Source organism: Ascaphus truei, chromosome 2 (assembly GCF_040206685.1).
Source record: "Ascaphus truei isolate aAscTru1 chromosome 2, aAscTru1.hap1, whole genome shotgun sequence".
NCBI classification, from domain to species: Eukaryota; Metazoa; Chordata; class Amphibia; order Anura; family Ascaphidae; genus Ascaphus; species Ascaphus truei.
Genome location: NC_134484.1, coordinates 475443749 through 475467500, shown reverse-complemented (window position 1 = coordinate 475467500; position 23752 = coordinate 475443749). Strand labels below are relative to the sequence as shown.

At 47.0% G+C, this 23752-nt stretch overlaps 1 long non-coding RNA gene across 1 annotated transcript; it reads left to right on the top strand.

Annotated features, from left to right (window-relative positions):
• Positions 1–211: 211 nt before the first annotated feature.
• Positions 212–15901, top strand: LOC142488827 (uncharacterized). Its single transcript, XR_012799686.1, has 3 exons — positions 212–344; positions 2996–3385; positions 14837–15901. It is a non-coding gene; the product is annotated as an uncharacterized LOC142488827 (long non-coding RNA).
• Positions 15902–23752: the final 7851 nt, after the last annotated feature.

Below are 23752 nucleotides of genomic sequence, written 5' to 3'. Positions count from 1 at the left end.
CCTAGATCAGACGACAGCCCAGTCTTACAACAGGTTTCCAGGACTTTAACCTAGATTCCCTGCCTAGGGGGGACTCTAACCCTTAACTTCACATTCACAATTTAACCAAGAGATTCCCAGAGGGGGGTGAGATGTGAAATATACTCACCACCCTGTGGGAATTCCGCTTCTGATACTAATTGTAAGGTTCTTGCCAATTTAAAACAGGCCGGTGACCTCGCCGGCAGTGACTGGAAACAATGCTGCTCTACCCGGGAAGACTTAACCACGCCCTGGGCTGTTGGATCTCGATCTGATGACGTACGAGTACCCGGGACACGACAAAGCAGACGCGCACACACAGGGTAATGCTGATTCCTCGTCTCTGCTTTATTACTGAAAAGCAATACTATTCATACAGAGAAATAAGGTGTTAACTGGAGGCGTAATTAGAGGCGTAACAATATTGGCATATTACTAAATAACAGCTTTTCTGGGGACTTTCCATTTAACAAATGTGGGGGATAGGGAAGAGAGGGTGGATGAACCCTGCTCAGCCGCTGGCTAACGAGAGAGAGACTAGGAGTGGTGCTATCTGGGATAGAGTATACAGAGAAACAGAAGGGCAAGAATCCCTATTGATGCACTCTCTCTGGGTAGAGCTCAAAAAAACCAAAACATTTTTTATTAATAATCAGAAATAACACAAACTAATTAAAACCTTAATGATAGCGCATGTTACAACAGCTAGTAAGTGGAAAATGCCACTGGTGTACTATGTATAAGCCTCTAATATACCAATATATAACTCAAGATGTCTACTGAATGATATTCAGGATATCATTGCCTGATCTTGGTAATTGAAGCCAGTGTCATATGGTACAGCTCCGATGTCAATCATAGGACCAGACCACTAGTATGTGTCTGAGGCTAGGGTGAAGTGGTTGGTAGACAGGTTATGCCTTGTGATATAATCACTGATTATGCTCCTTCTCAGATATACCTCCTATGGTGGAGAGGCACAGTGTGCACAAGGAAAGTGCACAGCTGAATTTACAGTGACTGCAGCTGTCGTTTTGCTGCTGTACTGTGTGAAAGAAACAACCTTTGATTTAGGTCATTTATCTTGCCCTAATAGGGCTATGCATGAGGCAATGGAGCTGCTACCTCAAGCCTTTAGTCCTATATATTGGCCAAGTGCTCCACACAACATTTGACACTGGGTATCTGCAAACGTAGGTCAGAGACTTTCCATTTAGCCTTGGTTTCTGTAAACAAAACTTGCGGTTAAGCCGATTCTGATAAAACACAGTACTGGCATGCGACCAGCAAAACGGTTCTACTTTTACTGAAAAGTACTAGCAGAAGCTGGAGGTCGTTTTTCTGCTTACATATATGAAGCAGAATGGTTATGACAAAATGGAGATTCTGCCACACCCTGTCGGGCTCAGACAGTCCTGCTTCTTTATATGTAATGTAAGGTGACCAAATTGTCAAATGTAAAAACGGGGACACATTAGGAAATATTTAGAAAAAAATCACAAACTGTATGGTGCTCTAACATGAGCCACTGGCCGCATAGCCTATAGACATAAAGGCATTGTAGTGTCCCTTGGAGGTCCCATGTATTCCCAGACCAGAAAAACTCCAACACTGAAATAAAACCACTTCCACTAGATACCGAATAGCTGGAAAAAGTCCCACTAGAATAATGTGTGACTTTCACTGGCTAGTGACCAGACATAAACATCGGTTGGGTAAGTATAAGGTAATTCAGATGTATAGGTTGGAATAACTCACATTTGTGGGGTCTTCAGTGGAACCTCCTCCGTGGGTGCGTGCTGCCGATACTCCACAGTGACCGGACATCCAAAGAAAGGAGAGATGGGGCACAGCTGGTAGTAAATAAACTGTTACGGAGAGTGGGACCCAGGTAAAAAATGTTTAATGGATCAGTGCAAAATACAAAAACTGAGCCCTCGGGCCCCCACCAACGCGTTTCGAGCTGATAGCACCTTGAGAGAGCTATCAGCTCGAAACGCGTTGGTGGGGGCCTGAGGGCTCAGTTTTTGTATTTTGCACTGATCCATTAAACATTTTTTACCTGGGTCCCACTCTCCATAACAGTTTATTTACTACCAGCTGTGCCCCATCTCTCCTTTCTTTGGATGTCCGGGAAATATGTAGAAGACATGAAATCAAACTGCGCCCACTTTTTTTTTTTTTTTCTCCTTTTCTACCCCCATATCCTCTCATCCCTCCCCCATCATGTCCTCTGCTTTTCGAGTTACAGGCCCCATTATGGGGCTGCCAGGATCCGCTTGCTTTGGTTAAATCTTCTGATCGCATGGCTGTGACACTGGAGAATTTAAACATGGCCGCTGGGATATCGGCACCCATAATGGAGCCCTCTAACTTGGTAAGCAGGGGGTTCCCGGACCTGAAATCAATGCGATTCAACTCCGGAGACCCCCTGCTACAATACTGTATTAAAGTAAAATAAAAGCCCCGTCATCCCCGGTTAGGCTGCGTTTATAGTGCCGGCGAAAGTTGAACTTTAGTTTTTGGGCGACGTCGCTGGCGACAAGGCCAGTGACGTCGCGAGGGGTAGGGCAGAGTGCAATAGGTGCTCTGTGATTGGTTTAGGGACAGTCACATGTGGTGACTGTCTCTCCCAAAATCAAATTTCACTGACTTCCAAATTTTGTCGCTCCGTCGCGCTTACTATAAGCGCATGAGATGGATTCTATGCATTTTGGCGCGGCGTCGCCAGGCACTATGCGCAGCCTTGGGGGCGCGCAGGGTGAGGGACTGATTCAGTCTGACTGCGCGTCTATTACAGACGGGTAGGATTCACACCGCGAGTCCCATTAAAACACAGGGACGCCTACTATGTTAATCCAGATAGGCCATTAGCCTGACCGCTGGAATCTCGCGGCGTGGGAGGATGCCATGAGGCACCCACGAGGCAAGCGGCAAACAACTGATCTCTGCTTACAACCGCTTCCTTTTACAGGTGCAATTACAGAATGCTGCTGGAGAAGGATATTGTGATGCATTTCAACAAGGACGAGAGATGCTGGAGATGTTGGGGACAGATGGAGATGTTGGGGACAGATGGAGATGTTGGGGACAGATGGAGATGTTGGGAAGTGTTAATGGATTTGCAGCAAAAATGAAAAAATGATGTAAAACATACCGGACAGGCCGGTAATTTTGCCTTGTGTCCGGGAAAAAATCTGAGGTCATACCGGACATGTATGTGTGCGGTATTACCACTCCAGACCGGGAGCAGTGAGGAAACACGACTGTTAAGTGGAGGAGATGACTGCAGTCAGAGGACGGCCACACCGTGCCAGACTGCGGCAGTGACTGGTTCCGGGGCTGTCTGCCAGGAGATCCTGAGGTAAGATGATTATATTGGGGGTGAACACACTGGACAGAGAAACAGAGGTGGAGGGGGGAGGGGACAGAAGGGGGGGTAGGGCAACATAGTGAGAGGAATATCCGAGGGTGGGTTACATTGAATGAGACACTGCCCACCCCCCTAAATACTATACACTCGAATAACTTTTTTTCACAGGTTTGAATTTTCTCAACATCTCCATCTGCCATTAATCATCCAGGTGCATGGGGCGTGAGGTGTCTCCCTGTCACTTGATGCTGGCCCCAAGCTCGGGCTGCACTGCAGGGCTCGTGTAGGGTTACCAGGTGTCCAGTATTGAACCGGACTGTCCTATATTTGGACACTGTCCAGTAAAAAATGAGGTGATCCTGGACATGTATGTGCCCGGTATTACCTCACTGGACATAGTGACCTGAGCGGCTTCCCCTGCCTTAGTGCAATACTTCACATTTTAACTTCAATAACACATCGCTTAGTACAGTACTTTTCTTGAGGGAAACGTATGGTTAACAAACAATTAGCATTATGACATCGCCCATAAAATAATTCCATGCAATATCGAACATCATTTAAATAGCGGATGTGTCTCATTCCCTAATATTTACTTTTTTGCAATATCGTGAGTAGTCCATTTGTCATTAGAAATCATACCCATATCTATAACTTTTATATAGGTTTTTGTAATGGAAAAAAGACAAAGTGACAATTAGAAATGTCCCTATTAACACAGCCTAGCTATTACATTTTCCATAATTTAGCATATTCCCAAATCCAAACCTCTAATTATAAATATCTCATGAATCACCAATGACCATATAACAATATTTTACCGTTAACATAGATATCCTGTTGTACTGTGATACATAATAATAACTAAGCCTGTATCATTTGCTAATGCACTTACAGGAACTGTGTACAGTATCATACAATTTTTCTTTAATCCTACCTGTTGCAATACAAGGGATACTTAATATAACATGGTTCACCATGTTCCCTATCTGCTTCCCCTATCATACAGTAGGTCTTCCACTAAAATAACTAATAGTTTAGATTTTTTGGCGCTAAAACTGTCTTAGTATTTACTGTTGTGCTCGGGCCATGGCGCCTTCTCCCGCGTGGAGGCTGGGAAGTGACCCGTGTGCAGTGGGCTGCTCTACCTGTCCATGGTGGACGGGGCGTGCCTAGGGGCGTCACGGAGCTGGCTCGTGCAATCTGCGTGTCGCGCCAATAAATCACTTTCAACTGATTTCTTGCGCAATGCGCGCCTGCCTCCGCCCGCGGTCACTGTCTTAAGGCATTCTGATTGCGCCCCGTGTGGACGCCTCCGCGCAGTCACCCAATCCATGGACTCCGCCTTGGTTCTACTTGAAGCTGAGATCCCTCTCCTGATCTCACTGTACTTTCCTGAGTGGAATTCTGTACCTTAAAAATTGTCACATTATTTATATATTCAAATCTATCACAATAGTATTGTCAGATAATACTTCCATACATGTTACTGTAGTAACAAATACCATCCCTTTTTATTTTCCATTTTAACCAATCATTCCGATCAGTGTAAACTACGACAACATTTCTACGTCTGGGGACCATCAAACGTGGATCCCTTCCAGGTGATTGCCATGGGTAACTTTTAATTGTTGCTGAACAGTTATGTCATGGAACAGGAATACCCCTGTCTGCACTTCTGTTTCACCCCCCCCCCTTTCCTCGCAGCCCTGCTTGCCAGTTTATTAGTGCCAGCTGTATGTGTTTGGTTCTGCACAGAAAACACAGTGCTTGTGTGATAAATACAATTCCATTTCCCCTCTCCCAGCAGCTTGCTGTATTAGAGATGCAACATTATTGCTACATGTAGCTCCCCCAGATACTCCTGTGAGTTGCCATAGCAGCCCCAGCCTTTCTCTCAAATGGGCTAGTCTGCTTTCTCCCCCTCTGCTCTGCCCACAGATGGTCTGTCCCCAGACTATCTTACTACCCAGCATACATTGGCACTTCCTTTCTACCATTCCTCTGGACTCGTGAGTACCTTGCTGTAACCCCTGTAATGGTACTGCAAGATTATCTTTTCACCTCCCTTTACTACTAAGCACACACAGAGCTATTTAGACCTACACCTCTACACAAGAAACTGTTTTTCCCTGCTTTCTCCAAAATAAAGTAAGAAAAGAAACAGACCTTGTCGTGCTTGGAAAAGAGGGCAGAGTTGACACTATCTGAGCTAAGTCATCCTACACGTGACCCTCTGACTTCCAGAATAAGTTACTTCCTTTAATATGATTTGTTATATGCCTTGCGCCTGTTATTTCTGACAGCATTATTACTGAAGTGCTGTGTAACATCTGGCATTAGTGAATTGATGATACACCTTACTGGGTATTATACACATTTGCTGGGTACCAAACTATTTACTTGAGAATCATAGTCTGCATGTTTAACCTGATTATCACTAATGGTAAACAAAAAAAATAAATATATATATATATATATATATATATATATATATATATATATATATATATATATATATATATATATATATATATATATATATATATATATATATATATATATATATATATATATATATATATATATATATATATATATATATATATATATATATATATATATATATATATATATATATATATTCCAGCACACACTGACTCATAGAAAAATCTCAAACATGGGAATAAGCCAAAATGCAAAAAATGATTTAATACAGCAAGCACAAGATATAATCAGAAATTGAAAATAAATGTGGAAACCACAACAGATGTAAAAATGAACCACAAATGTTTACACAAAAAGGGAACACAAGGGATGGGAGAAACCAGGAAAACCACAATGGAGGGAGGGGGAGAGATTTACATCCTTTTTGCTGAATCTGGACTTTATTGTTCATTTTTGCACTTGCTTGATTTTGGGTTTGCAATATTCTCTTGGGCGACACAGGGTTAGGGAAGTACCTTTTTGGACCCGAGGGAACGGGCTTGAGGAAGGGGTCGTTGCCCCGAAACATTGCCCTTATATAAGGTCCTTCCCAACCTGCATGTCATAGGCTGGGGTTCCTGCATTTTTACCATAACTTTCATTCCTGGAAGAAATGTAGAAGATGGATTTACTTTTTGCATCCCCTTTTTTTTTTCTGGGGGCCATGTTTTCTGCTGCTAAAAGTTAACGTTTAGCCAATACAGACACCCAATGAGTATCTGATTAGAAAAACTGTTCATCTGCCTTCCAGTCATTCACTCATAAGGAGTTCTCACATTGGGTGTCGCTTGAATAGACAGAAGAACTCCTATTAACATTGGGTTAACCATATTCTGCTAGCATCTTTTTAAGTCTTGATTTCAATGTCCTATTCATCCTTTCAACTATCCCAGCTGACTGGATGATATGGGATATGAAACTACTAATGGATCCCCAACAGAGAACATAAATGTTAATACTAATATTGAAGAATATCTTTAACATTTCAGAAAGGATTTTCTTTCCTGAATATTTTAATAATTACCAATCATTAATTATAACATCTTTTTAATATCTCCCCTCAGCAAACATGTATATTCTATAACCATGTGGTTGTGAAAGTGTAGAAATAATATCAATAAGTCAAAGGGTTCAGATATCCGAGTCAGTTTATTTAGTACCAAGGTACGCAGAAGAGAGAATTCAAAACGAGCTCTCTCCCCTCTTCCACATAATGATTGACATCACATTTTATACATATAGCCTGGCCTTCGGCAGCTATTGCTAATTCTGGGCCTTTCCTCTGTCAGTCCTGTTAGTACAGGCAGTGGAAAGGTTAATTCCTTCAGTTGGCCTGTTTTTGCATTTCAGCTCTTGAGTATTGTAGCAATATTCAGGGGTGGGCCTAAGCAACATTTGAGCATGTTAATCCAAACTATGGGGTTGGTCTTGACAGGTAGGAAGCCAAGAACAGTTTTCTCCCTCCTGCCCCACCTGGGTGAGTGTCACGGTGAGATTATGGCAGGCTGTATAGTCACACATAAATATATATAACAGATGATATATATTTATCACTGGGTCTGAACTGGGACGAGTCTTAGATATAATAAAGTATATTTATTCCTTTGGATAGGTGAACACACGAATAATACAGTAACAGACAAGAAGTACACTTACTTTGGGGTTGGGGAATGAGAAGTATATAGCATAGCAATTCTCTCGCAATCAGGTAGCCATCGGATGATAAATTGAAGACCAAGGATAGATACCGGGTGAACATCAGTTTTATAAACCTATTGTGCCCTATCCTTAACATTGAGTACCGTGGATTGGTTTGCAATTAACTCTAGCCAGTGGTTAACGTGGGAACACTTTTTGACCCATGCCCCCGGCTAGTTGGGATATGCGCAGTAGAGCTCTGGGGTCCCATTTCTCTGACCCCTCCTCTATATCAGGAATGCCAGCTAGTCTACCAAATGGAGTACCTGGCAGGAAATCCTTTGTTGTGAGGTGTGAAATGGAACACTTGAAGACTGCTCTGGTTTGAGTAGTCTCTACCCTCATGCAAACAGTGGAGATGACAAAATCCTTTGAAACATACTCAGGTCCTAGACATTGGGTCGCCTTTCTGGCCATATGCTACTCTGGTATGCAAAGGAATTTCCTCTGAGTTTTACCCATATCTCGGAATACAGTATGTTGGATAAAACATGAACATATTAAAATATCCGGTTCCTTTGGGTCCAGCAGGTCCAAACTTCCCAGTTCTCAATGCCGGAACTGGTACACCCTATGGTCCAATTAGCGACCTGCTACGACCTGGGAAACCGGAGATACACAAATACACTTAAAACCGTTTTACATTTTAATACACAAATATCCACTGTAAATGAAATCACGGTTTTTCACTAAATCCCCATGGAAAACAACGGGTTCCGCCGCCATAGACTTTCAATGGCAAACCGCCGCCATTGGCGGCTATGGGAATCCTCGCCATAGACTTTCAACGGGGCGATACCGCCGTTGAAGTCAATGGGAGTTTTCCGCCGTAGCCGGTCAATGGGGTTTGGCCGCCATAGAAGCCTATGGGAGAAATCCCGAACTTTCAAGGGGGTCCTTACTCCGTCGGGTTGGTCCAAGCGGGTCAAGGATGGTTCTGCAGCGTTGCCGGAGCAGTGGCTACAGATACCCCAAACTCTGATCCGCTGGGCCCTCCGGAACCGGAGCTATGGATTACCAAATTTCAGCATTTGACACTTAGCCGTTTTCCTGAGCTGTTTCTGCCGCCGCCATTGGAACCTATGGCGCGGCCCTCTCTTCTCGGTTCGACCCTTATCGGGGGTCCTGGATACAGGGACCCGGTTGTGGTCGAGTGGGGGGGGAACTAGGGACAGAAAGAATTTTATTCCTAGGGGCCCTAGAACTATTTATTCCCATGCCACTTGTTGTTGAACTTGACTTGTACTGCTGCGGCCGAGTTTATTCGAGCATTTGCCCGTTCTCGGCCGCAGCAGTTACCTGGCGCGCGCCGGAGGGTGCCGGGCGCGCGTCGAAGCAGCGGAGGAGAGGCCCACCGATCGCGGCTTCCCCCTCTCCTCTCCGGGTCCCCCGGAACCCCCTGCCGCCGTCCCCCACATCGCGGGACACCAGGGCTCCCTCGGGGAGCCCTGGACGCGCGTGCAGGGGGCGCAGGCACCCGATGACGCGTGACCGCGCATCGGTGACGCGCGGCACGCCGAGGGGATGCCACTTGCAAGCCGGGAAATCTCCCGGCTTGCGGAACTGGCCACACTTCAATAAAGTGTGTCGCCAGTGTAAGTGATCAAAGCTCTTCTATTGAAATTGTATCCGCTTTGCGGTTAAGCGGTTTGGACGGCAGCCAACTCGTTCCTGGAAAGCTCTCTTGAGGGTTTCTCCATTGAAATCAATGAGCCCATTGACTTTCAATGGGAAACCGCCGCTCTCCCTCTCGGACGCCATCTGCTGGTCTTCTCAGGACCTGGACTCCACAGCAAGATTCACCATTAAAAAGCATTGAGCCCTAATGGCGGCCTATGGGAACCTGCAAAATGGTGCCTGAAAAGGCGGGAGAATTACACAAAGGGCTATAATCACTATACAACTATTAACCCTTGTGCTCCCGGATGGATCCCAGTGTGTGTGTGTGCTGCAGACCAGATGTTACAATGAAACAGGGGAATACACATGTACATGTCATTACAGGGGTTAAATCACCGTTCTGGGTCTTAGCCCAGTTAACCCTTTGACTCCCGGGTGAGGTCAGGGGATGGCCAAATGGGGTGTAACCCCTTTAATCCCGGGCCACCCCCTTTCTCCCTCTACAGTGAGGAGGGAGGGGAATCAAGCTGCCATGAGAGAAGGGCAGAGAGCAAATCAGGCCTATCATGTTCTGCTGTGTATGCTGCTCTGAATAAAGATCCACAGAAAAGAAGCTGTGTGTGTCCTCCTGTTCCTGAGAATGGAGTGTCAGTGGGGGTCTCTCCTCTGGAGACCCCAGGGGATCCCTGCTGGCTGGAGGCGCTGTGCACCCTGAGAGAACAAGGTAACCTGTCCCACACCACACCTCCTGTCCCTGTCCTGGGTTCTCCCCACAACACCGCAGAGCACTCAGCCCTCCTGTTTACCAGCAGGTCACAGCACCAACACCACTCAGTGACCAGAAGGAGTGTACCCCCCAATCTCATGTCGGGTGGGGTACCATAGAAGGGTTACATACATTTCAAATGAGTACTATGCCCCTTGAGGGGGCTGGCTCAGACAGAAAAAATATACTGACATACAAAAAACCTTTACTCAGGCTAAAATATATGCATCGTAAGCTAACTAAGCTTTACCCTACATATTTAACTGGAATTTGGGGCCTTGTAGCCTCCTGACTTAAGGAGTAAACCTTTTCTTAGCAGTGTGTGCAGCTGCAAGATGAGAGGCGGGGGCTATCTCACTCACAGAGACTGAGAGCGCAATTATTTCAAGACCGTAGAAATTATGAGGGTTGGTCTTTGCCTGGAGTGATGCTTTGCAGCCTCATCCTCACAGCCTTCATACCCAAGCAAATAGCTGCCATACACATACATACACACAAAATGGCTGCTGAGACAAAATGGTGGTGATATAGTCTTTCATAGCCTAAGCCACACCCCTTGTCTCAAATCTTCACATGGTAAAATACAAATGTATCCTGCAGGCTTTTTAAAAAAAAGTTTTATATACATTACTTGCAATCTTCCTGCTTTTTCACCACTGCTGTTCAAAAATCAGACAGGACCGGTTCATCCAAGAAAATAAACAGTTTCCTTTTATAACTTTTGAACAGAAAAACCTTAACTAAAAAAAAAAAAAAAAAAAGTTTAAATAAAGTCTCTAATCTTCCCTATAAAATAAAAATTAATTTATGACTAATTTCTAATGTCAATACTTTTCTGTTTTAACTATTCCTTCCATATAAACCTTTGCACATAATAACAAATTCACTTATTTCTGTTGCATCCTGGCCACAAATAGCTCTTCCAATACAAATAATCTGTCTCTAACAAGAATGGAAGTAGAGAGATTCTGCAAAACTCCCTGTAGACGGACGTTCACAGAGGTACACAATTTGGAGACGTTTATAATGTGAAATTATAATAAGGCTTTATTGTGCCTTTTCCTTTTCATCAGGAAATCCATCCAAACACGGGGGGGAACAAAGCTTCTATTCACTTGGGAGTATTTCTAGTGAAATCCTATGCAATTAGTTCACATCTCCATTAGTCAAGCATTTCTCGCAGCCCCAAAACATATAGCATGAAAATAAGCAGATATAAGCAGTCTCTTAAGAATAAAAGTCTTATCTGTTTCTTGGAGGGAAAATCTTCTCACTTCCTGGTTCAGCTTCAGGTGTAGTAGTTTTCCCTGTGTCTTGAAATCAGCTCTGCTGTGCAGAGCTCAAGACTGGTCAGCTCTCAGTCAGAGCTAAGGAGTCCCTTCCTGTCTGAACAGACAGGTTTTTGTAAGCAATCTAAATCAGGCAGGTGGTGTTTAGTAATTAACTACCAGAAGTTAACCACCACACTGCTAGATTAAAGGCACATTACTGAACAGGGATAAGTCCCCTGTTACACTCCCATTCTCCACTTTATATTTTTGTTTACACCTCCGATCCATCTCCAGCATTTCAGTACAAATATATTTCACCTTCATACTGCAACAATATAACATTAGCTTTTTAATTTAAACTCTTCTTTTTACTGGTGTCATTAATATGAAAAATATCAATCCTTAAAACAAATGAATAATCCTAAAAAAACAAAACTGTATGGTAATGTTACATTTCTACAGTGATTCAGTAATCTAACTACTCAGTAATTGAACTCATCCAAAAAACGTTTATTTAACTTATTTTTGAATATATACACACACACACCATCAAATTCGATGGGTCGCAAAAAATATTGGAGATCTCAAATCACTTGTTGCTGATTGGAAGTCATGTGTTCATATGGAATCTATTGTACAATCACGAAATACAGTGGAATCCAACCAGTGCAAGGGATTTCTGAAGATGCTCCAAAAATGTAGGTTCTTGGTAACAGTACATTTCTTACTTGATTTTCTTACAACTTTTAAAACGTTGTCCCTAATTTTCCAGCGACAGAATCTGCTACTGAGCAATGTTAACTTGCATGTAGAGCAAGCATTGTTTTCACTGGCGAAATTGGGATATACGATGGGTGAGGTAGAGAAAACATTTCTAGACAGTACATCTATGTCTGGAAAATTTTAAGAAGTTGAATTATCTGACCTAACGCAGGGAAAATTGGAGTATGAGCAAGACAGAAAAGCATGAATTAAATCAGGAATAAAATGTTTAAATGAATTTTTTTTGGACAATCGCTGCGAAGTATATGGTGCCTGTTCCATTTTTGATCCGGTTTCGTGGCCGTCTGGTAGCGATCTAATACATTATGGTGATTCTGAGATGAGGTGCTCACTAGTCACTTTCATCGTTTGATATCTGAAGATCCTCTAGCAAATGTTACAGAAGCTATTCTTTCTGAATGGTATGAAGATAAAGTTTTATGTAAGCATTTGAAGCTAGAGGATATTCTGAAATCAACACAATCGCAAAAAGACAGGTTTCGGTTCTTCATTAAGTTGCTTTCTATTATTGCCGTCCTTCCCACATCAACCGCATCATGCGAAAGGGGTTTCAGCGTCATGAATTCAATTAAATCCAAAAAAAGATCCAAACTTCAAGTTTAGATCTCGTGACAATATCAATTAATAGACCAACAATTGATTTTGTTCCAACCAGAATGTGCCTTTGATAACTGGTATTTTTCGAGCACAATGCGTCCTGTGAAGGGCCATGCAAGTAGCGCAACTTAATTTAAGTTGTGACTGTACAAAAATAATTCCACTTATTTCTGTTACCGTAAAAATAAAATACTTCAGACGACTGTTTTTGAGCAGAAAAGGTTAGTTTATTCATACAATTGTTACTTAAACATAGGAAGGGTGTTGATCCAGGGAGACATTCCGATTGCCAATTCTTGGAGTCGGGAAGGAATTAATTTTTCCCCATTAGAGATTACAATGGATAATGTGTCACAGAGGTTTTTTTGTTTGCCTTCCTCTGGATCAATATACAGTACTGCAAGTAGGATAAGGTATGACGACTAAATTTGTCATTGGTTAAACTTTATGGATGCATGTCATTTTCTAATCTCATGTACTATGCAACAAGGACTAATTGTAGTACAGTAAAAAATTAACTTATTTGAAACTAATGTTAGTTCTTACTAAGAATTTTTTTTTTTTTTTAATGGGGTGGGACTAGGTGGCGAGTAGGGTGTTGTTTTTTTTTTTTTTTTTCTTTTTGTGGGCGAGTAGATTTGTTTTGGGGTGATTCGTCGACCACTGATTATAACTAATGTGAAATTTCATAATATGCATTTATTTAAAAAAAATAATTCTAAACAACTTTAGAAGGCAACTACTGAAACTTACAGTGAAAAAGGCGGGTGCTAGTGCTGCAGTGAGTTGCAGCCCTCTGCAAGAGTCAGAAGAGAGTTGAATGAATTTATTTATTTATTCCGTTTAGCAGCAATCCCTAACCATGATTTTTCTTGCAATTCCTCTTTCTGCTAATTTCTTCTCCTGTGGTTTTTTTTTTCTTCTCACAAAGCATAACATCTTTTTAAAAAAAAAATCCTGATACAGTTCTAGGAATTTTGCAAGAGGGATTTTTCAACCCCAACACTGCACATTGTTTAAAATTTAAGTCAATTTCACATTTAACTTTATTCCTCAACAAAATCAAACTTCCCCTCCTACTTAAATTCCATCTAGGACAATCAACATATCCTAAATATTCAAAGGCTTACCCCCTGAATTGGTATCCAATGAATATGTGGAGGCTTTCCTCTTATTTTTTTAAATTTTTTCCTCCCCTCTGTATCTTGCTTGGAGACACCTGCCTTTCTTTGGGCCCGTCAAATGAAGTAATCGGGCGACCTGGGTGCTGATCTCGTCTGTTTTTGGTCTTAATACTTCTTGCAATTTATAGACGTCCTTTTCTTTATCCTCACATTTTAACCGAATTTCCTCCTGCACTGGAACGAATATCCTTGAAGCCTTTCAATTCTGGATCGGCATAGACAAAGTTGACAGCCTGGGATAAGGTTTACAGAATCCCCCACTCCTTTTTGGAGACCCGATAACTCACCTTCTCCCATTTAGCTGTTCGTCCAAGCTTGGCATTCTCCACCAATGTTAGAAAAGTCTTCGATGTAACACTTCAGGAATCATCGGGTTCAAATCTGTCTTTCTTCAAATCGGCTTCGGCAAGAATACCGCATATTGGATACACCTGTTAATCTTCAGTATCTAAGAAGGTAGATATTAGATGGTTCTATTCGATGTAACAAGCATCTTAAGATGGTAGAAGGTAGTAACGTATGCTTAACATTGCTCCCTTGTACGCTCAGGACAAAGAGCTATAAATTATCAGCTAACCCCCTTTTTCTTGGTTTTTAGTGCTAGCCTGTATTTACTCTAATTACAACAAATTGCTCTCTGCAAACATCTGTCTAGAAACTTATCTTATCACTACTTGGTTTCAAGCTGCCCATAAAAATCCTTCATGAGTTGAGCAACTTAAGTGTGTGTGGTCAACTTTGTCAAATATATTCTGTGGTTTCTAATAGATACGATTCCCACCAATGTGAAGTTATATATCTGGGGGAGGGTATCCGTGTAGCTACCTTAATGTCTCTCATTCAAGTCGTCTCTTCTCTCTTTTCTGTAGGATGTTCCTTTCCCACTGGGTAAATCTCTTTTGAACCCATGCTAATACGCCTTCTTTCCTCTGGTATACATATTTAAATTGGTGCCCATTTTTTTTCAAATTTTACACCTATTGGATCCCCGTTATATATTACATCTCTTATCTTCTCTTTCATCTTCTCTTTCTAGAGCCCGGATTGAAGGTGAAGTTGCTATCTATTATAGCCGTCCTTCCAACTTGACCAGCGTTATGAATGGAATTAAATCCAAGAGCGGATCCACGCTACAGACGTCCAGTTTAGATAATCTCAGCAGACGGTTAGTTTATTCTTATAGTGTTGCTTACAGATTACTTCAATCCATGATGAAGCATGCACCCCCTTTCTCCTCGTGGCTTCTGTGTAACAAAGACTCCATACTACTTCAGACTCACATTTCATACTAGGCCTTGAAATCCCATCCTTAAGAGCTGACCTGTAACCTGTTCTGCATCAAACCTTCAATAGAATTCAGCTCCTCTGGCTTCATATGAATTCTACATCTCGCAGCGTGTTCTCATGCAAGTTTCTTCATATGAATTCTCATTCATACATTTTGCTATAATAAATATATTTCTGACAAGGACGGACTGTAGAAATGTAATGCAATACAGTGAGGTGGATGCGGGCTGCAGCGAGAAAGACCAGCACACGATCTGGCTGACACCACGCCATTCCAGGAGTGCTCCAGACGCATTGCTCCCAGAGATGTAGAGGACGTGAGGAACGTCCTGATAGACAGCGAGCATTGTAATAGTCCCGTAGCCCCTATGCCTCTTCGATCGTAGTAGTATGAAAGAACGGGTCTGTCACCTGTGTGTAGACTACCGAACACTGAATCGTCAAACAGTGCCAGACCAGTATACCTTGCCGCGGATAGAAGAAATTCTCAATGCACTGTCGGCGTCAGTGGTTCAGCGCGCTTGATCTGAGATCTGGGTGCTACTAGGTACCCATGAGCTCTGAAGACCAGGAGAAGACCGCATTTGTCTACCTTCTTGGGTTCTATCCGTTTACCCAAATGCCCCAAGGCCTATGCGGTGCCCCGGTGAACTTCCAGAAGCTGATGGAGAAGACCATTGGAGATATGAATCCCCGGGAATGCCTAGTCTACCTTGATGACATCTTGTTCGGAAGAGCACGAGGAACGCCTCCTGAAGGTACTAGATCCGGGCTGGGCAACCCAATCGCCACAAGTGGTGAATTGGCTATGAAAGTGTGACGAAATTGAGTTTGCCAGCCCGCACAGTAACATAACCTTTTTCCTGACGGCGTATGCTGGTTTCCGCTTTCTGAATGAGTCTGTGAACCAGCAGCAGGTGATAGTGCTGAGGTGAGCGAAGCAGCAGCAGGTGATAGTGGTGAGGTGAGGGAAGCAGCCGCAGGTGATAGTGCTGAGGTGAGTGACGCAGGTGATAGTGCTGAGGTGAGTGATGCAGGTGATAGTGCTGAGGTGAGTGACGCAGCAGCGGGTGATAGTGCTGAGGTGAGGGAAGCAGCAGCAGGTGATAGTGGTGAGGTGAGGGAAGCAGCCGCAGGTGATAGTGCTGAGGTGAGTGACGCAGGTGATAGTGCTGAGGTGAGTGATGCAGGTGATAGTGCTGAGGTGAGTGACGCAGCAGCAGGTGGTAGTGCTGAGATGAGGGAAGCAGCCTATTTTGATCTGGTTCAATACTGATTGGCCGGCGAAGCCGGCCAATTCAGTTAAACAGCAATTCTACTTGTTGCCAAGTAGAACAAAGAAAAACCAGTCAAACAAATATATAAGGGAATCAGCAAGTGCACTGTAAAAAGTGCACTTAAAAAAGAAGGGTTAACTCAGAAGACCCCATGATGGGGGATACCGAGCAGAGCACCCCGCCTAACGCCCACTGGGAGGCAAACTCCGAAACCGTCCCAGCGGACTCGGCGTACGTGAACTCTGCCCGAATACGGGAGTGCACCAGCGCCCGGAACACTGCCACGATGTTCGTTGGGACCCCCTTCTCCAAACGCTGCTTCCTGGTCTTGTAAATGGCTACCTTAGCCACTGCCAGGAGCAGGTTAACTAGGAGATCCCTAGGCTTATTGTCTCGGGACACTGGGCACCCAAAAATAAAATGATGAGGGGAAAAACCCAGCCAGAACTGCAGAAGAAGGCTCCTCAAGGTGGATAAGAGGGGCTGTAGTCTGGCGCAGCTCAGATAAATGTGGAATACGGACTCCCGCTCGCCACAGAAGGGACAGGCGGCGGGGGAGTCCGTGAAGTGTGCCAAATACTCTCCTGTGCTCAGTGCACCGTGGAGGACCCTCCAACTCAAATCCCCGGCGGGACGGGGAACCAAAGCTGAATAGAGCTCTCTCCACCGGGGTCTCTCGTCCTCGTTCCCAAAAAATACCCGCCTCCAGATGGTATCTGGGCGGGTGACAAGGGCGAGGTAGTGCACTATATGGAGCACCAGAGAATACAGGACTTTCCTCGGCATGCCGCGAAAACATGCCGGGGACATATCCCCCAACCTGCTGAGGTTTGGGGAGATAGGAACTCGAGGGGGTTGCCTTGGTTTGGGTTCTACGCAAAGATTCGGAGAGCTGAAGTTGATAGGTTGACAAGGCTCTCCGGTCTGCAAAACCCCCTCGATGAAGGTGCGTGAGTCGGGGTGGATGGCATCTTTAATCTCCTGGATCAAACGACGAGGGACGCGGGCAGTAAGCAGACCCATACGGGGCGCGAGCTCCTCTGCTCCTACCCAGTCTCGCCGCTCATAGTCCAGGAGATCCCCGACTGGTCACCTGCGCCAGGATTAGTCGGCGGCAAATAGAGGGTGAATCCAACATCCGAGCCCCCACTGCCGGATTATACAGCAGGGGCTCGGCGAGGATATCAACCCCCACCGCCTGTTTCTTCCTGGTCGCGGAGACCAATTTCCAGGCCTTCAGTAAGTCCCGGTAGTATGCCGGCAGCACCGAGAGGTCTCTACCTAAACCCTCAGGCCTGATGATAAACAATTGCCGGTCATACCTCATATTGCGCAGCTGGCGAAAGAAACTGGTTGCCAGCTGGCACCACTGCGGAGACGGATCTGCGAATAGGTATCTCTGCAGGTACTGGAGGCGGAAAGTGTGTAACTGGGAGCGGACACACACCACTCCCTGTCCACCCTCCTCCAAAGGGAGACACGCAACTCCCGCAGAGACCCAATGCTTCCCCATCCAGAGGAAATCCATCAACCTCCTCTGGATCTTGTTGATAAATTCGGGGGTTGGACCCATGGCTATCAGCCGGTGCCAAAGCTGACTGGCCACCAGCTGATTAATCACCAGGGTCCTTCCCCTAAGGGAAAGCATTCTCGACAGATACACCCATGACCCCAGACGAGCAATGACCCGTTCTTCAAGATCACTGAAGTTTTCTGGGGCCGGGTCCTCCGCAGCAGACAGGTAAACTCCCAGATACTTGAGAGTATCGCTCTCCCACGAGACATTCCGAAACGTGGGGGGCAAAGAGTCCACCTGTAAGGGACCCACCAATATGCCGGAGCACTTGGACCAGTTGATCCGAGCAGAAGAGGCCGCGGTGTAGACCTCTTGGCACGCTTGTGCCCGCTCTAGATCATCTAGGTCCTGGGCCACGAGGAGCACGTCATCGGCATAAGCCGACAGGACTACTCGCATGTCGGGCTCCCGCAGCACCAGCCCTGTGAGCCTCCTCCTCAGTAGGCAGAGGAAGGGCTCAATGGCCAGCGCGTACAGTTGCCCAGACAGGGGGCACCCTTGACGTACTCCCCGACCAAACACAAAAGGTGCCGTCAGGGACCAGTTGATCTTCACCAGACACTCTGCAGAGGCGTACAGCATCTGGAGAAAGCCCACAAATTGTGGGCCGAAGCCAAACGCCCGCAGGGTCTCCATAAGGTAACGGTGATCCACTCTGTCAAACGCCTTCTCCTGATCTAGGGACAGGAAGGCGAGTGACAGACCAGTCCTCTGCGCATAGTGCATCAGGTCCCGGACCAGAAAAATGTCATGAATGCTCCGGCCCGGGACAGTATAGGACTGGTCGGGGTGAATCACCTCTGCCAGCACGGACTTGAGCCTCAGCGAAAGCGCTTTGGCTACGATCTTATAGTCCGTGCTGAGCAGTGAGACCGGTCGCCAATTAGAGATCTGACGGAGATCCCCCTTCTTCGGCAGCAAAGACAGTATTGCCCGCCGACACGAAAGTGGCATCTCACCGATCTCAAGGGCTTCAGCTAGGAAATCGGTGAAATCAGGTCCCAGCATCTCCCAGAAAAACTGGAAGAACTCCACAGTCAGCCCGTCTAGCCCCGGCGCTTTTCCGTGGGACATGAGACTGAGTGCTTTAGAGAGCTCGGCCAGAGTCAAAGGTAACTCAAGCGGCTCCCTTCCATCCTCACTGACCGTGGGAAGCCCCTCTAATAAGACCCTGCATTTATCTGGCTGGATGGACTCCGGAGAGAAAAGATCTACATAGAATCTCCGGGTTCTGTCCCGGATGCTCTCCGGGTCAGTCAGAGGGGTACCGTCCTCTGCCAACAGGCATGTGATATGTCTACGGTTTCCCCTCTTTTTCTCCAGCGCGTAGAAGAGGCGCGACCCGCGATCCATCTCTCGAAGGAAGTTGATGCGGGATCGTACATACGCCCCCCGAGCTCTCCGATCTTCCAAGTCCCGGAGAGTGCACTTCCTCTCCACGTACATACTCTGCAGGTATTGGTCTCCTGCCACAGACAGCCGCTTCTCGAGATCGAGCACCTCCTCCCTGAGGGCCTCGATCTCAGCATCACGCCGCCCGCTGGCACCTTTTGTGTACTCCTGACACACGAGGCGCAGATGAACCTTGCCCACGTCCCACCACTGCTCTAACGTGGCAAAGTCTGACCTGCAACCTCTCCAGGCCATCCAAAAGTCTTGGACCGTCGTCGCAAACCCCTTGTCCTCCAACAACGTATTGTTGAAATGCCAATATGCGGCCGAGGGTGCTGCAGGTAGCAGCGTCACCGTCACGGACGCACAATTGTGGTCCGAAAACGGCGCCAGCCTAATGGCACTGGACTGGGCTCGCGACAGGCTGTGGCTGGAAATATACAGCCTGTCGATCCGGGACCAGGACATCCGTTCACCCCTAAACACCCTAACATGGGTGAACTCAGTGGATGCCTCAGGATGTTGTTCTCGCCAGACATCTACCAAGGAGTAGCGGGTGATGACCTCCCGCAAGGCCGACGCAGAACACGGGTGTGGCTCCGGACCATTCCGGTCTTTCCGAGCCTCGAGGGTACAGTTAAAATCACCCCCGAGCACCACGTATTCGTCTGCGTCGACTGTCTCCAGGTATTCAGACATTCTGACGAAGAACTGCCTTCTCAGGGGTCCGTTGGCAGGAGCATACACGTTCAGGAAATTAAACGTGTAGTCCTCGTGTCGGACCCTGATATGCAACAGGCGACCTGGAACAACAGCTTTGGCAAGCAGCAGCTCAGGTTGAAAGGATTCAGAGAACAGGGTCACCACCCCACAAGATGTCGAAGTGAGGTGGCTGAAAAAGACCTTGCCTCGCCACTCCAGATGCCAGCTGGCTTCAGCCTCTGGAGTGGTATGGGTTTCCTGCAGGAAACTCACAGAATACTTTCCCTTTTGTAAAAAGGAGAGTACCTGGAACCTTCGAAACCCGTCCTTACATCCATTAACGTTTAGCGTACCGATGCTCAAAGCCATTGGTAATCAAGAGTCTTGCTTCCCATAGGCGCTCAGGGTACTATACCCCGAGAAGCCTTTACGTGCTCTCGCAACACTTTGTTAAACTTTAGGACCCGAGTATGTTCGATAGTCCCGGAAAGTTTGGCCTTGTGGTTAGCCTTGATGTATACTCTGAGAGATTGGAGAATGACCGAAGCATCCTTCCACCTCTCAAGGGCCAACTGCACCTTCGTATGTCCGTGTCTACAGAGGGTATCATCCAGGAAACTATCTAGCTCCCGGGCAGGGATAATGGGGATCGAGGAGTCCACCGACTCCATGGTGCCAGAGGACTCCCCTCTGAGCCCCAACTCCCCAGGCTCCTCTTGGCTGGAGAATTCAAGACCCCCTTCCTTCTCTGCGGGGGCCTCTCTCAGCCCTAGATTGGATCCCCTCCTCGGTGTTTCCACGAGGGGGTCCACTGTGCTCTCCACCTCCATCCCCGAGTCAGGATGTTCAGGGGCAGCTGGTGGTGGCATGGCAGAGGCAGTGGTCTCCCGAGAGTCCTCGGGGGCCACAGAAGCACACATGCCACTGGTGTTCGCATCACCCGCGGGAGGGCACTCACCAACCGCGGGAGGGCCCTCACCATCCGCGGGAGGGCCCCCACCGTCCGCGGGAGGGCCCTCACCATCTGCGGGAGGGCCCCCACCATCCGCGGGAGGGCACCCACCATCCGCGGGAGGGCACCCACCAACCATGGGGGGGCACTCCTTAGCAAGGGCTTCATTGGGAGGGTCTTTCCCAGCGTTCACTCCCAACAAAGTGCCCGCCCAAAACTCTGCACCAAGAGGGTTCAGGTCAGACAACTCCCAGATGTAATCGGAAGTGCTCACCACAACACCCTCCAAACCCTCATCCACGGGGGTCAGCCCTAACCCATCTCCTTCCTCTGGTGACGCAAACCGGGGCTTTTTATCCCTATGTGCGTCACCCGAAGGCGGTACAGCCGAAGGGGGATCTTGGTTGGCTCTGAAGATAGGTGCATTCGGCATGTCAAATTTACCGAAGCACAATTCTCCAGGGGATGCTCTCCAACCGAGAGGGGCGCTGGGAGGTTCCCCAACGTCCCCAGAGGCATCGGGTACCTCCAGCTGCATTCCTTCCAGAAATTCAAGGGGGGGGGGCTGTACATTTGTGGGATCCGGCTTACACTGGTTAATCCCAAACAGTGGGTCGGACAGGACCACCTTGTGCGGAACTGATTTTTCTTTCCGCTTCCGAGACTTCAGAGGGTAAACATAATATGGTTCACGCTCAACCTCCTCAATCACCCTCTTATTGGTTTTAAATTTGCTCTTCCTGGGGATTGATTTCCCAGGAGAGGGTGCCGCTGTCTCCATAGCAGGAGTTTCCTCCCGCTCCCCTTCACCCTGTACGGTGCTTACAATGGGGTTAGGGGGTTCTTGGGGGGGGGACAGCGACAGAGGGTGACTGTTTTGGGGTGACTTTGTTCTTCCCCCTCTTTTTTTTGAGGAGAGGTTCAGATGTCACTGTTTGAGTTGCGACAGTGACATCTTCTGTGGTCCCAGGGGGGACCTGGGCCCTCGAGCTCTTTTCCTTCTCCCTCTGTTCTTTGGGGAGAGGTTCAGATGTCACTGTTTGAGATGGGGCAGTGACATCTTCTGCGGTCCCAGAGGGGGCCTGGGCCTTCGAGGGCTTTTCCTTCTCTCTCCTTCTTTGGGGGAGAGGTGTAGACGTCACTGTCCGAGATGGGGCAGCGACATCTCCTGTGGTCCCAGCGGGGGCCTGGGCCCCCGAGGGCTCCGCTGCGGTGGGTGCAGCGGCACAGGGCGTTTCCTCCTGGGGGGAGACAGCGCTAACAGAGGCTGGCCGCTCCAGGGCGACCCCCTCTCCTTCCTTCCGCTCTCCAGGAAGAGGTGCAGAAGTCACTGTTCCGGATGGGACAGCGACATCTCCTGCGGTCTCAGGAGGGACCTGGGCCCTTGAGGGCCCCGCTGTGGTGGGCACAGCAGTACCGGGTGTCTTGGCAGAGGGAGGGGCGGGTGCAGGAGTTGGGATGGGTCCTCTGTTCCCTCTGAGGCAACTCCTACGAGTGTGCCCCAGCTCTCTGCACAGATAACATCTAACCCCCTCCGTGCCATAAAACACAGTGTATGCTATGCCCTCGTAGGGCACCCTAAACGAACCCTCCACAGATTCATTGCTCCCTGGCAGCAGCAGTTGTACCTGCCGCCTAAATGAGAGTACATGCCTCAGCGCCCTATCTCTGCAGCCCAAAGATAATTTTATTATGGGGGACTTAATGTCTACCAGGGCTTGCAGGTACGGCTTCATGAGGCAATCTGGGATGAAGGGGGGCACATTTGACAGAATGACCTTTGTGCCTAACCCCTCCATGGGTTCCATAGGGATGTATTTCCCCCCTACACTGATGCCTTTCTGCACCAGGTAGTGAGTGGCAGCCAGCGTACGAAGGAAGAAAATGCCCCTCCCATACATTTTGCTGGCCGCCACCACAGCAGAGGGACCCACCACATCAGCCACAGCCCTCACATATATCTCCATGTTTAGGCCAGGTGACATTGGGCACCTCACCCCAAGCTTCCTGCTCAAACAGGGCGTGGCCCCAGCATTGTTGTTGCTGGGGTCAACACCTGCAACTGCCACATGCGCCCATGTTGGAACTGGGACTGCAGGGGTTACGCTGCTAACAGGTGCTGGGGGAGGCGTGGCCAGGGCACTGGAAGGACCAGGCCTAGGGCTGTGACTAAGAGTGTTGCTCCTAGGGGCCACAGTTTTTGGTGTTCTATATCCGGGCGTCGCCCCTGTTGCTGCACTTGTCCTATTCCCCTTTCCAGGCATGATAACAAATAAGCCTCTAAGTCAGGGGAGGGTATTGCTTAGTGAGAGAGTTATTGAGAGAAAACTGTCCCTTTAAGAAGAGATCTCTCTGCAAGGGGAAAAAAACAGCAGCTTTTAAAACCTGCTGCAGCTTTAAATATTTTCCCTTTATTATTAACTCTCTCTCTCTGTTATAGTAAGCAAACACCACAATTTACAAGTCTTTATAGAAAAGACACAGAGCTCTCAATAGCAAGTGAGAAAAGGAATCAGGCTTAAGAAAAACAAAAGAGTGAAATTGGAAGTTTAAACAACCAGTAAAAACCTCCAGTAGTGAGGGAGGAGAGAGGGGGGGAGACTGCAGTTTTCCAGCCAGCTAAACTGCAGCTATGCTGGGTTAAATCACTGCAGCCCCTGGGTGAAAACCAAAAACGGTTTTTAAGCCTGAAAATGCACCCAAAACCCTCTATAAAACTCCCAGTATACTCACAGTATACTCCCCCACAGATCCAAGCCAAAATAT